A 9,729-nucleotide genomic window follows, 5' to 3' on the forward strand; every position below is an offset into this window, starting at 1 on the left:
AAAATCTGAACTAAGTCGTGTCAAAAAATGAGAAAAACGATGATATATTGAATGATTATTTGTGATAACTCAGCGTTAAATTGGATTAAATTTATTGAAATGTAATAAATAGAATTTCTGGCATCTCATAAGAAATATAGAATTTAGAATATTTACAATAGTTTTCATGCTAAATATTTTTCGTAAATTGNATAGTACCCGTTAGAGATGAGTTGAGGACTAATTGATCTCCAATTATACCTATAAGGGATGGGTCGAGACAAACTGAGCTCCATTAGTGCCCGTATGAGAGTAGTTGGGACTAATTAATGCCCAATTGTACCCGATTGAGAGTAATCTCGGAATACTCTCTTTACAGATTACTCGCACAATTTTTTGCAGGGTAGTCTCACAATTTTTTGCAGGGATACGTTTATAAATAAACACCCTGCAGCAAATCAAACTGGTTCAGAACTTGCGCTGAGCTAGCCTGAAAAGGGACGGTACTGGTTCTTCATCTATCCCAACTCAATGCTTGCAACTGTCTTTTTTAACATGGCGATGTCCTACGAAGTGACAATTGTCGCCCTCTGCAGAACTTTTGAACTTGTTCTGAGCTGACTCTGGCTTAGATGGTTCTGGTACAGTTCATATAACAACAGTTCTTAGATAGTTCAAAAAGGGTCACCTCCGGGCTAGAAAAAATGTGGTTAGTTTTGAGCTGGTTCTAATAGTATAGTATAGAGCCTTTTCTTTAAATAAGCACGCATACAATTTTGTAAATAAAAATACTTCATTTTATGTTTAAAGAGCTATTTGTTTTGAACTAATTTACTTTTTGAAGCAAACTGTGTGTCAATTATTCCTTTATTTTCTAAAACCGTTATTCTTAAAAATAATTTATATTTGTTACGTATAATGGGTATTTCTGGGATACCTATAATTAAAAATCTGAACTAAGTCGTGTCAAAAAATGAGAAAAACGGTGATATATTGAATGATTATTTGTGATAACTCAGCGTTAAATTGCATTAAATTTATTGAAATGTAATACATAGACTTTCCGGCATCTCATAAGAAATATAGAATTTTGAATATTCACAATAGTTTTCATGCTAAATATTTTTCGTAAATTTTTTATTTAAGGATGGCTCATAAGTATTATAACATAAACAAATAAATTCACGTTTCTAAATGTGTTGGAAATTTAGTAGAATTCTAGAAACTGTTATAAAAACTTCAATATTTTAAATCAGTTTATGAGTATGCAGTTCTATAGCCCATTAAATTTTAGTATAATTAATCACGCTGATTTTTTATAACTCTTTTTTCGCACGCTCTTGAAGGCATTCTCCTATTTAAATATTTTCGTTTAAGATGCAAGATTACACTTTACTACACTAAAATTTTATGGGCTACAAAACAGAATACTCGAAATATTTATAAAAAATATCTGATTAAAAATTTGAAATTTTGAAGACAGTTTTTAGAGTTCTATAAGTTTGCAGCACAGTTAGGAATTTGAATTTAAATGGTTTATGGAGTATGAGACATAGTACTTAAATAAAAACTAAACGAAAAATATTTAAGATGAAAAACATTGGAAATTAAAAAAAAAATCACTGCATAACTACACATTTCGTGTCACGGCGAATTTATATAAGGTGGTGTTGTTTAATCAGCTGTGTGTAGCGTTTGATTGTCAAAATTTTATATTTTGCTAGTGAGTGAGTGAAAACGTGAAAGTGTTTGCATTTTCTGTCGCCCTTTTTCATTCGGAGAAGAATAGCTGAAATTTGACAATCACCAGCTAAAAAAAAAAAAAAACAAAATACAGGTAATTGTTGTATTTGTTGAATCGATACCACCTTATATGAATTCGCCTTGTTTCGGGTGCTTAGTGATACATTTACGTATGTAGTATCGTTCATGTCAATAGTNGACATTAATGTTACCAATAACGACTTTTTTGGAAATATTTTAGCAGTTGCCCCATAAACTATGTAGAGAATTACATATTAAATAAACGAAAACAGTTTGTTATTAGTTTTAGGGTCTAAGAAAATCGAAAAAATATAGTATATTACATTTGTGCATCTTTTGTCAGCTTTCACATGACCAGGATGAGTAACATTGATGACAGCGCAACTAGCAACATATGAGTTTCAACCGTCCAACTCAGCATCCCTTTTTCAGTAGTTCAGAGACAGTTCTGAAATTTGTAGGGCGGAACTAGCGCTTTGACAGACTGTCCCTAAATTTTGCTGCAGGGCATGTACACAACACATACACAAAACGGCACTCACGTACACAACACATACACAATACATACATAAAAACGGTACTAAACTGTCTCGCTTTGATTTCGGAATGCTTACACATTGAGAAGTAAGCTTACTGCCAATATAGAAGTATTACAGCTTAACCTAACCCTGCAAAAAAATGTGCGACTAATCTCTAAAGAGAGTATTCCGAGATTACTCTCAATCGGGTACAATTGGGCATTAATTAGTCGCAACTAGTCTCATACGGGTACTAATGGAGATCAATTGGTCTCGGCTCATCCCTTATGGGTATAATTGGAGAGCAATTAGTCCCCAACTCATCTCTAACGGATACTATTAACGATTTAATGATATGTACGCACTTAGTCAATCAAATTTCATGTGCGGCGTTGGCTCGCAGATAGAGTATTCGCCTAACAAAACTGAGCACCCCGGTTCGAATCTCAGCTGGCGCAAATTTTTATTTTTATTTTTTAAAAGTGACTAGTCGCTTTTTATACCCGTTCGGGTATAAAGGTGAACAATTAGCATCTTCATAAGATATGCTCGAACAAAAGCGAACAGTTCATTCCATATAAAGAGATTAGAACTGGTATTAGTCGCATGCTCCTTTGCGACTGCTCCCGGAGTAATCCCGGATTAGTCCCATTTTTTGCAGGGAATATTACCGGCGTGAGTTTTTCTACGCACGCTCGCAAGTTTTTCACATTTGATTAAACGAAATCAATTTGCGTGCGTGATGTTTCAGAGTTGCATTTCTGTTAAATTTCAGAAGTTGAGCAAAATTTGGGCATAAATGCAGAATAGCTTCGATTCTCAAATTAAAAAAAAAAAAAAAAACATATGGGGATCAATAAAGATCATTGAGGTGAGTATAGAGCAAGAGCGTGAGTAGTGAGCAAGAGCGAAACAGTAAAAGTCACCTGGAACGCGAAAAAACACCTTTCCTTTATCTTTGATATCAACCGTCTCGCGTTATGCTTGACAAAAAATAAGCTCACTTGGCTGCTGATCGTCGTGGTGAGCAAGTGCGCGAACAAGAAAAATAAATTGTTTTACGTTTGATTGAGCATTACCAATGCTTACCAGCTTTATGAAATGTACCTCACTGACACATACGCATTAAAATGGCAATTAATTTGGTATATGGACCTTTTTTGTAGAGAATCGAAATAAGCTAAACCAATTTTTTTTACCACTTGAACTTTGATGGACTTGGGCGAGCCTAAGATATTGACCAAAAATTTCCGTCTTTCACCCCGATTTTTTTTTAAAGCATAATGAACCATATTTTTGCTATTACCGATCAAAATTCTAAAAAAGCGGATTTTCGGTCCACGCTAAATAATACGCAATGCTTGGAGTATTTATTTGATTGTCTCCGTAGCGCTTAAGGTTATTGGCTTTCTATTTTTGTTTACAAATGCAACCCTGCCTATCGTTTGACACTTTTCATAAACTTTCAGGAAGAAAAACTTCGGACTAAAACCCGCAACTTCTGACTGAGAGAGAGGGCAAATGACTCTCACAAGAGTGGTTTGACTTACAGGTTTTTTGGCACCTGGAACGCTTTCCTGCAAAAAAAACTGCAAATCGTGAATATCGTGAGCACCTGGAACGCAACTAAATATGTATGTGAATGAAGGATCTATTCATTATGCGAAGTCTTCAATGCTTTCTGTGAAATATATGACTTTATTATTGCAGTAAGTAGTGTAGTTATTACCTACATACAATTTGACTGCAAAAGCTTTTGGGATTTTGGGGGAAATGTTCGGTCTAACTTCTAGGATTTATGGCAGCCCTAACCTCCATATGTACGAACCTACATATTAATGTACATACATATAAACGAATGTACGATAACAATTTGTCAGCATATGGGTATACATACATACACGAACACACGTACATACCCTGCAGTGAAAAGTTGAATTAGTATGCACAAATTTCAGTTCATGAACTATTATATAAGAATGGAAGGAATACCAGTCGTCTTGGATTATAATTACATGTACCAGTTCTCCGCAGTGAAAGGCCAAATCAGCCAGTAAAAATACTAGTTCATTAACTAGTATGTGGTAAAGCGGCGGCCTAATATTTCGAAGATTTCGATCAACTTATGCGATTAGCGACATCTGCCTCTGAATTGCCAAGGCCAAAACTAAAATCTAGTTAATTGCTTTCTTCACAAAGGTCGGCTGTGGCATCGCAAGAAGACTAACGATTCCGGTTCTGAGATCTCAGGTTCGAGTCCGCTTGGAAGTGGTTAAAGTAAAGTATGTCAATTATTTTAATTTGCATATAAATGAAAAATTGTAAATTTAATTTTATTTGGAAAGATTCTATATAATATTTAAAAATTACAAAGAGATTAATTAAACATTATTTAATTAAAAACAGATAAAATACATAAAAAAGTAAAAACCTCTGCCCGAGGATTCGAACTCGGATTTCTCGAATGGCGCGCCACAGCTTTGCTTTGTTAAAAATACCAGTCGCTATTAGTGAAAAAGGATACAACGTGAACTAGGTGGGCTGAAACGCAAACTGGTAGCATTCTAATTTTCAACTATTATATAGCTTTCCCTGCGGGGTACTTACATGTATAGCTGCGTAGATATGCAAATTACGAAGGTTGATAATAGTTGTGTTCAATGAGACCGAAAAAAGTGCAGAGCAGGTCAAGTTAGAGCAGAATCGAGCAGCTGTCAAAAAACAGTAGGGCAAGTTAGAGCAACTTAAGTTGTCTAAGTTGCTCTAGTTCCACTTAGCGCAGGCTCATGAAACAAAAAGTAGAGTAAGTTAGAGCAAGAAAAATCCCCATGAAACACAATTTTGGGAGACATATTAACCTGGCGTAACCTAGAGCAGCTTACTAACACAACTAATATTAAATGCATTAAAAAATCGCAATACGTATGTATGTATATATATACAACATACATACGAACATGAATGAATGCAATTTCGGTTGTATTCGTAGGAACATACATGGATAGGTATATGTTTATTATACTACATACATACGAGTTAAACATGTTAAATGGGCTTGAACCAGTTAAATGATTTAACTCGTTTGAAAACCAGTTCAGCGCAGAGTTGTATCATAAAGCTTTCTGCTTCAGCCAATCAGAACGAGCCAAAAGCTTTCATTTGACACGCCAACGTTCAAAAAATTTAAATTCTCAAAAATAAAAAAAATTAAAAACTATAAAAAAATAGCAAAATTGTATGCATATCTCCCATCAGGTATCATCGTACGCGGAGATAAATAGTGTATACGAACTAAGCATTTTGAAGTCTCTAAGTAATCCGTATGCGTTAAGGCTCCGTTATGCATACTTGGCATTGCTTGAGAGTTGTCACATAAGGAATCTGTTAAATGAGCTTCGCGTGTAAGCGGTTACCCAACGCACAGCATTACATACGTAGAAGTCTGCTAGTTTTTGATTTCTACGTAAAAATGATATACATAGCAGTGCATGCACTGCCAATTACGCAGAGTCTTTAATATCATGAAGCAGACATTCGCACAAAACAAATTGAAATACAAAAACTTGATTTTGAATATATTTTTTGGAATTTTTATTTGAAATCAAACAACCGTCAAAGTTAACTCCAAATCATCGTAGAGTTTCATAAGTAAAAACACTATCAGTTGATTGCCAAAAAATGCCTACAGCTGAGATCACCTGTTTTTTGGTCATGTGCTCTTATCTTTTACAATTTCTTTCATTTATATTACAATTTCTTTTATTTCTATTACAATTTATTCATAATACACTAACACACTGAACCAAAAACACCAATACACTAACCAAAAACACACCTTCAGCCTGCTAGAAAAAACGGTAAGAAGAAGAGTTACGTTACTTGTGGAACTGTACGATGCTCCAAATGTTCAATGTTAACGATTGTGATTACAAAAAGCTCTTTTTCATTTAACAAGTTCAATGGGGCCAGTTTTATCGTAATATTAGACTGGATCGGTTTCGATATGAAATAAAAAGTTTGTAGTTAAAAGCCACGTGCACTTTGGTGCAGAGTAGCTGCAATTTTTTTCCAACCTTTGACCTAATACTGATTACATATAAATGTTTATTTCCTACGTGTAGTTTTTGAGATATCGCCACATAATCATCAGCTGTTTTGTGAATGCGAAATGTGATGCAAAGCTGTCAAATTGCTACAATTCCTAATAAAAAATTATATAATCGTGTTAAAAGCAAATCCAAGATATTGAAGTCGGTGGCCCGTGCGATGTATAATAGGCAGTCTCGGTTGATATTGCGCAGCATTTTTTCGACGCACTACAGCTACAGTAATGCTCAGTATCTCTCTACCAGCTCATCGCTGAAAAGCGCCAACTATTATGAAGCTCTTGGAATAGTACAGAGCTCAACTCAGAGCGAGATAAAGTCGGCATACTACAAACTCTCGATGCAATATGCGAAAAAAATTTCGAGAAATCACCCAAGCATATGAAGTACTAGGCAACTATCGCTTAAGGATGCTATATGACAAAGGCATTATACACACAGCAGGATCAACATATGCGCAGCCAACGGAGCACGAACCGGAAGAAGAAGACGATCCGGAAACAAAGTTTTACAAATTTAGATTTAAGAAATCAAAAGTCTCCGATGAAATGGGACGCACGCCCATTTATGATTTTGATGAGTGATCTCGCGCTCATTACGGTAAATCCTTTCAAAGACGGCAAGATGCCAAACAGAAATTTGATTGCAAGAAAGCTCAGAACCGCGACCATGTATTAGCTTTACAAAACGAAATGGTGCTTTTCGGATTCGTATTTCATGCAGTGGCCATGTACGCCGTATTTTACACTGAATCCTCACTAGACATACCAAAGGAGCGCGTTATTCGAGCTGCAGCAAAAAGGAAAACTGACATTGAGGGCGAGAAGTCAATAATGAACGCCAACTCGACAAGCCCAGAAACATAGTTGTGATAAAAGATCAGGAAAGATTTAGAGGCAATGTGTATAGAAAATGTATTTTTAACTACATACATATATTCAAGCTGTAGGCGTTTTTATTTTTAATTCTACATATCCTAGAAGAATTGTAACATCAAATTATGGTTAGTATATAACGGCCAATGATAAAAATTTCAACTGTCTGGAGAATTCGTTAATAAAATCAAGTAACATATTAAATGAAAAGTAAATAAATTTTCTATGATTCAATTTAATTAAAATTACACATTTTCGATATACAAAGATAAAGAATTTGTTCGCAAAATATTAGGACGTTTCCTATATGGGTGAAAATTTCTCAACTGGACCTCGGATTTCAGTACCAAGATCGAATTTTTGGGTGAAAATTTGTGCGTAGAGAGGTTTATAGATATAAAAGGGATTCTTAGAATTTTTTTTTTTTTAATTTTAATTTTTAAAGTGTTTATAAGTAAATATATTTCTAAGCAATACTCATTTCCTCTTAAAGTATTTGACGAAAGTTGATGAAATTTTTTGTAAGCGTAATGACATTGGAACTTAAAAAACAATATTTTTATAATTTAGAATTAATTTTTATTTTTTATTTAAACATAATAAATATTCAAGCTGCACCTGCATTTATTCAAGAAAATATTTCTAAAAATTTTTTCTGTTTATTACTTACAGCAACATTTGTCACAGCGCGCACGCATCATGAACCATGCACGCTCACCGCCTATGCGCGCAACATGTTCACTAGAAAGCGCGTACAGGGGCAACTAATAATTGGCTCATATCTGCTACTTTTAACACAGCCTTATATAATAATGATGGAATTTGTGGTATTTTTAAGGCATTTTTAGGTTAAGCTTGGTATATGTTAAAATAATCTGATCAAGTCCATTTTTTTGGAGTTCACACGCAACTGTATGGTTCTAGCGCCATCAGTCAACCATAAGTATGTAAATTTTATGTCTAATCATTTTTTTATTGTGATTCAACGTCGCACAGTGGTACAGCCCCATACATTTTTTTTGAAAAATAGAAGGAGTCGGCGTATAACCGACAAATAAAAAAAACGACAAATTGGAAAAACGATTTATTTTAAAGCATACCTCCCATATAAACATAACCTCAAAAACGTCTTAAGAATGGAATAAAAAATGCACCGACGCATATATAATCCGCAATTTTGCCCTTTTGTTTGTAATAATCAGGGAACGGATTTTATGGAAATTGCCTTTTTTCTGCTAAAGAGATAGAGTATATTTGATGAGCTTTTCCTGATTCCATATCAGGGGCGCACCCAGGAATATATTTTAGGGGGGGTTTTTATATTTCTGAAGATATATCACCGGAAAATACTGAAAATTTGCTTGATAATACGCTCTTTAAAATACATTTATGCAAGTTTTATGTTCAGTATGTAATAAATAAATAAACGTTTTAAAATTCATAAACTGCACTTTATTTACATAAGATTAACAGAACTCAAACACTTTTAACCGACTTCAAAAAAGGGGAGCTTATCAATTCGCCGGAATACATAACTTGTTTACCACGTGAACCGATTTCAATAATCCTTTTTTTATTGGAAAGATGGTACCTCAAGGGTCGTCCCGTAATTTGGTTTAGAGATCCGATGATTGGATCATGAAGAAATTAACGGTACCCCTAAATTTGTATATGAGAATTGAAGTCGGTTGTGTTCTTTCCTTAAAAACTACTTGTTTAATAAAAAGTTCTATAAACTCAAGATGCGCTCAACTTTCAAAAGTACCAAATAAAAAATTTTCACAAAGAGTCAGTAAAAAAAATAAATTTATTGATTCCATGAATTTTTGCTTTTTATACCCGAGCGCACTTGTGCACAAGGGTATATTAATTTTGTTCACATAACGGTTGTTTGTAACAGCCAAAACGAATCGAGATAGATATAGACAAATGTATACATAAATGATCAGGATGAAAAAAGAAATCGATTAAGCCATGTCTGTCTGTCCGTCCGTCTGTCCGTCTGTCCGTCTGTCCGTCTGTCCGTGTACACGATAACTCGAGCAAAAATTGAGATATCTCAACGAAATTTGGTATGTAGGTTTCCCTTAATCCAAGGTAGGTTGTTATTGAAAATGGGCGAAATCGGACTTTAACCACGCCCACTTCCCATATAACGGTAATTTCCAGAAATACGAAAACTGCGATATTTTAGTAACTACTGAAGATAATTCACTCAAAATTGATATTTACAATAATTTTTAGACGAAAAATAAGAATATTATAAATTTTTGGAAAATGGGCGTAGCCACGCCCACTTATGGTTACATGTGTATATCTTGGTAACCGCTGCACCAATTTCTTCCAAACTTGGCACAGTTGTTGGCCTTCAAGTAAGAAAGTCTAAGTTCGGGCGGAGCCGAACATTAAATACCCGGCGCAAGTATTAAATATATGTTTTTTCACCCTTCCGAAACCTTCCGCTAGATGGTAAGCCGAGGTGTATCA

At 34.6% G+C, this 9,729-nt stretch overlaps 1 protein-coding gene and 1 pseudogene across 12 annotated transcripts in view; one reads left to right on the forward strand and one right to left on the reverse strand.

The window, feature by feature from the left end:
* Cadps (calcium-dependent secretion activator 1) overlaps window positions 1-9,729 on the reverse strand; it is a 390,371-nt gene that overhangs the window by 353,296 nt on the left and 27,346 nt on the right. The window lies entirely within an intron of this gene.
* Window positions 6,434-7,424, forward strand: LOC108360119 (uncharacterized; annotated as a pseudogene).

Source organism: Rhagoletis zephyria, unplaced genomic scaffold (genome assembly GCF_001687245.7).
Source record: "Rhagoletis zephyria isolate East Lansing unplaced genomic scaffold, Rhagoletis_zephyria_1.1 Rzeph_scaffold_00014, whole genome shotgun sequence".
NCBI classification, from domain to species: Eukaryota; Metazoa; Arthropoda; class Insecta; order Diptera; family Tephritidae; genus Rhagoletis; species Rhagoletis zephyria.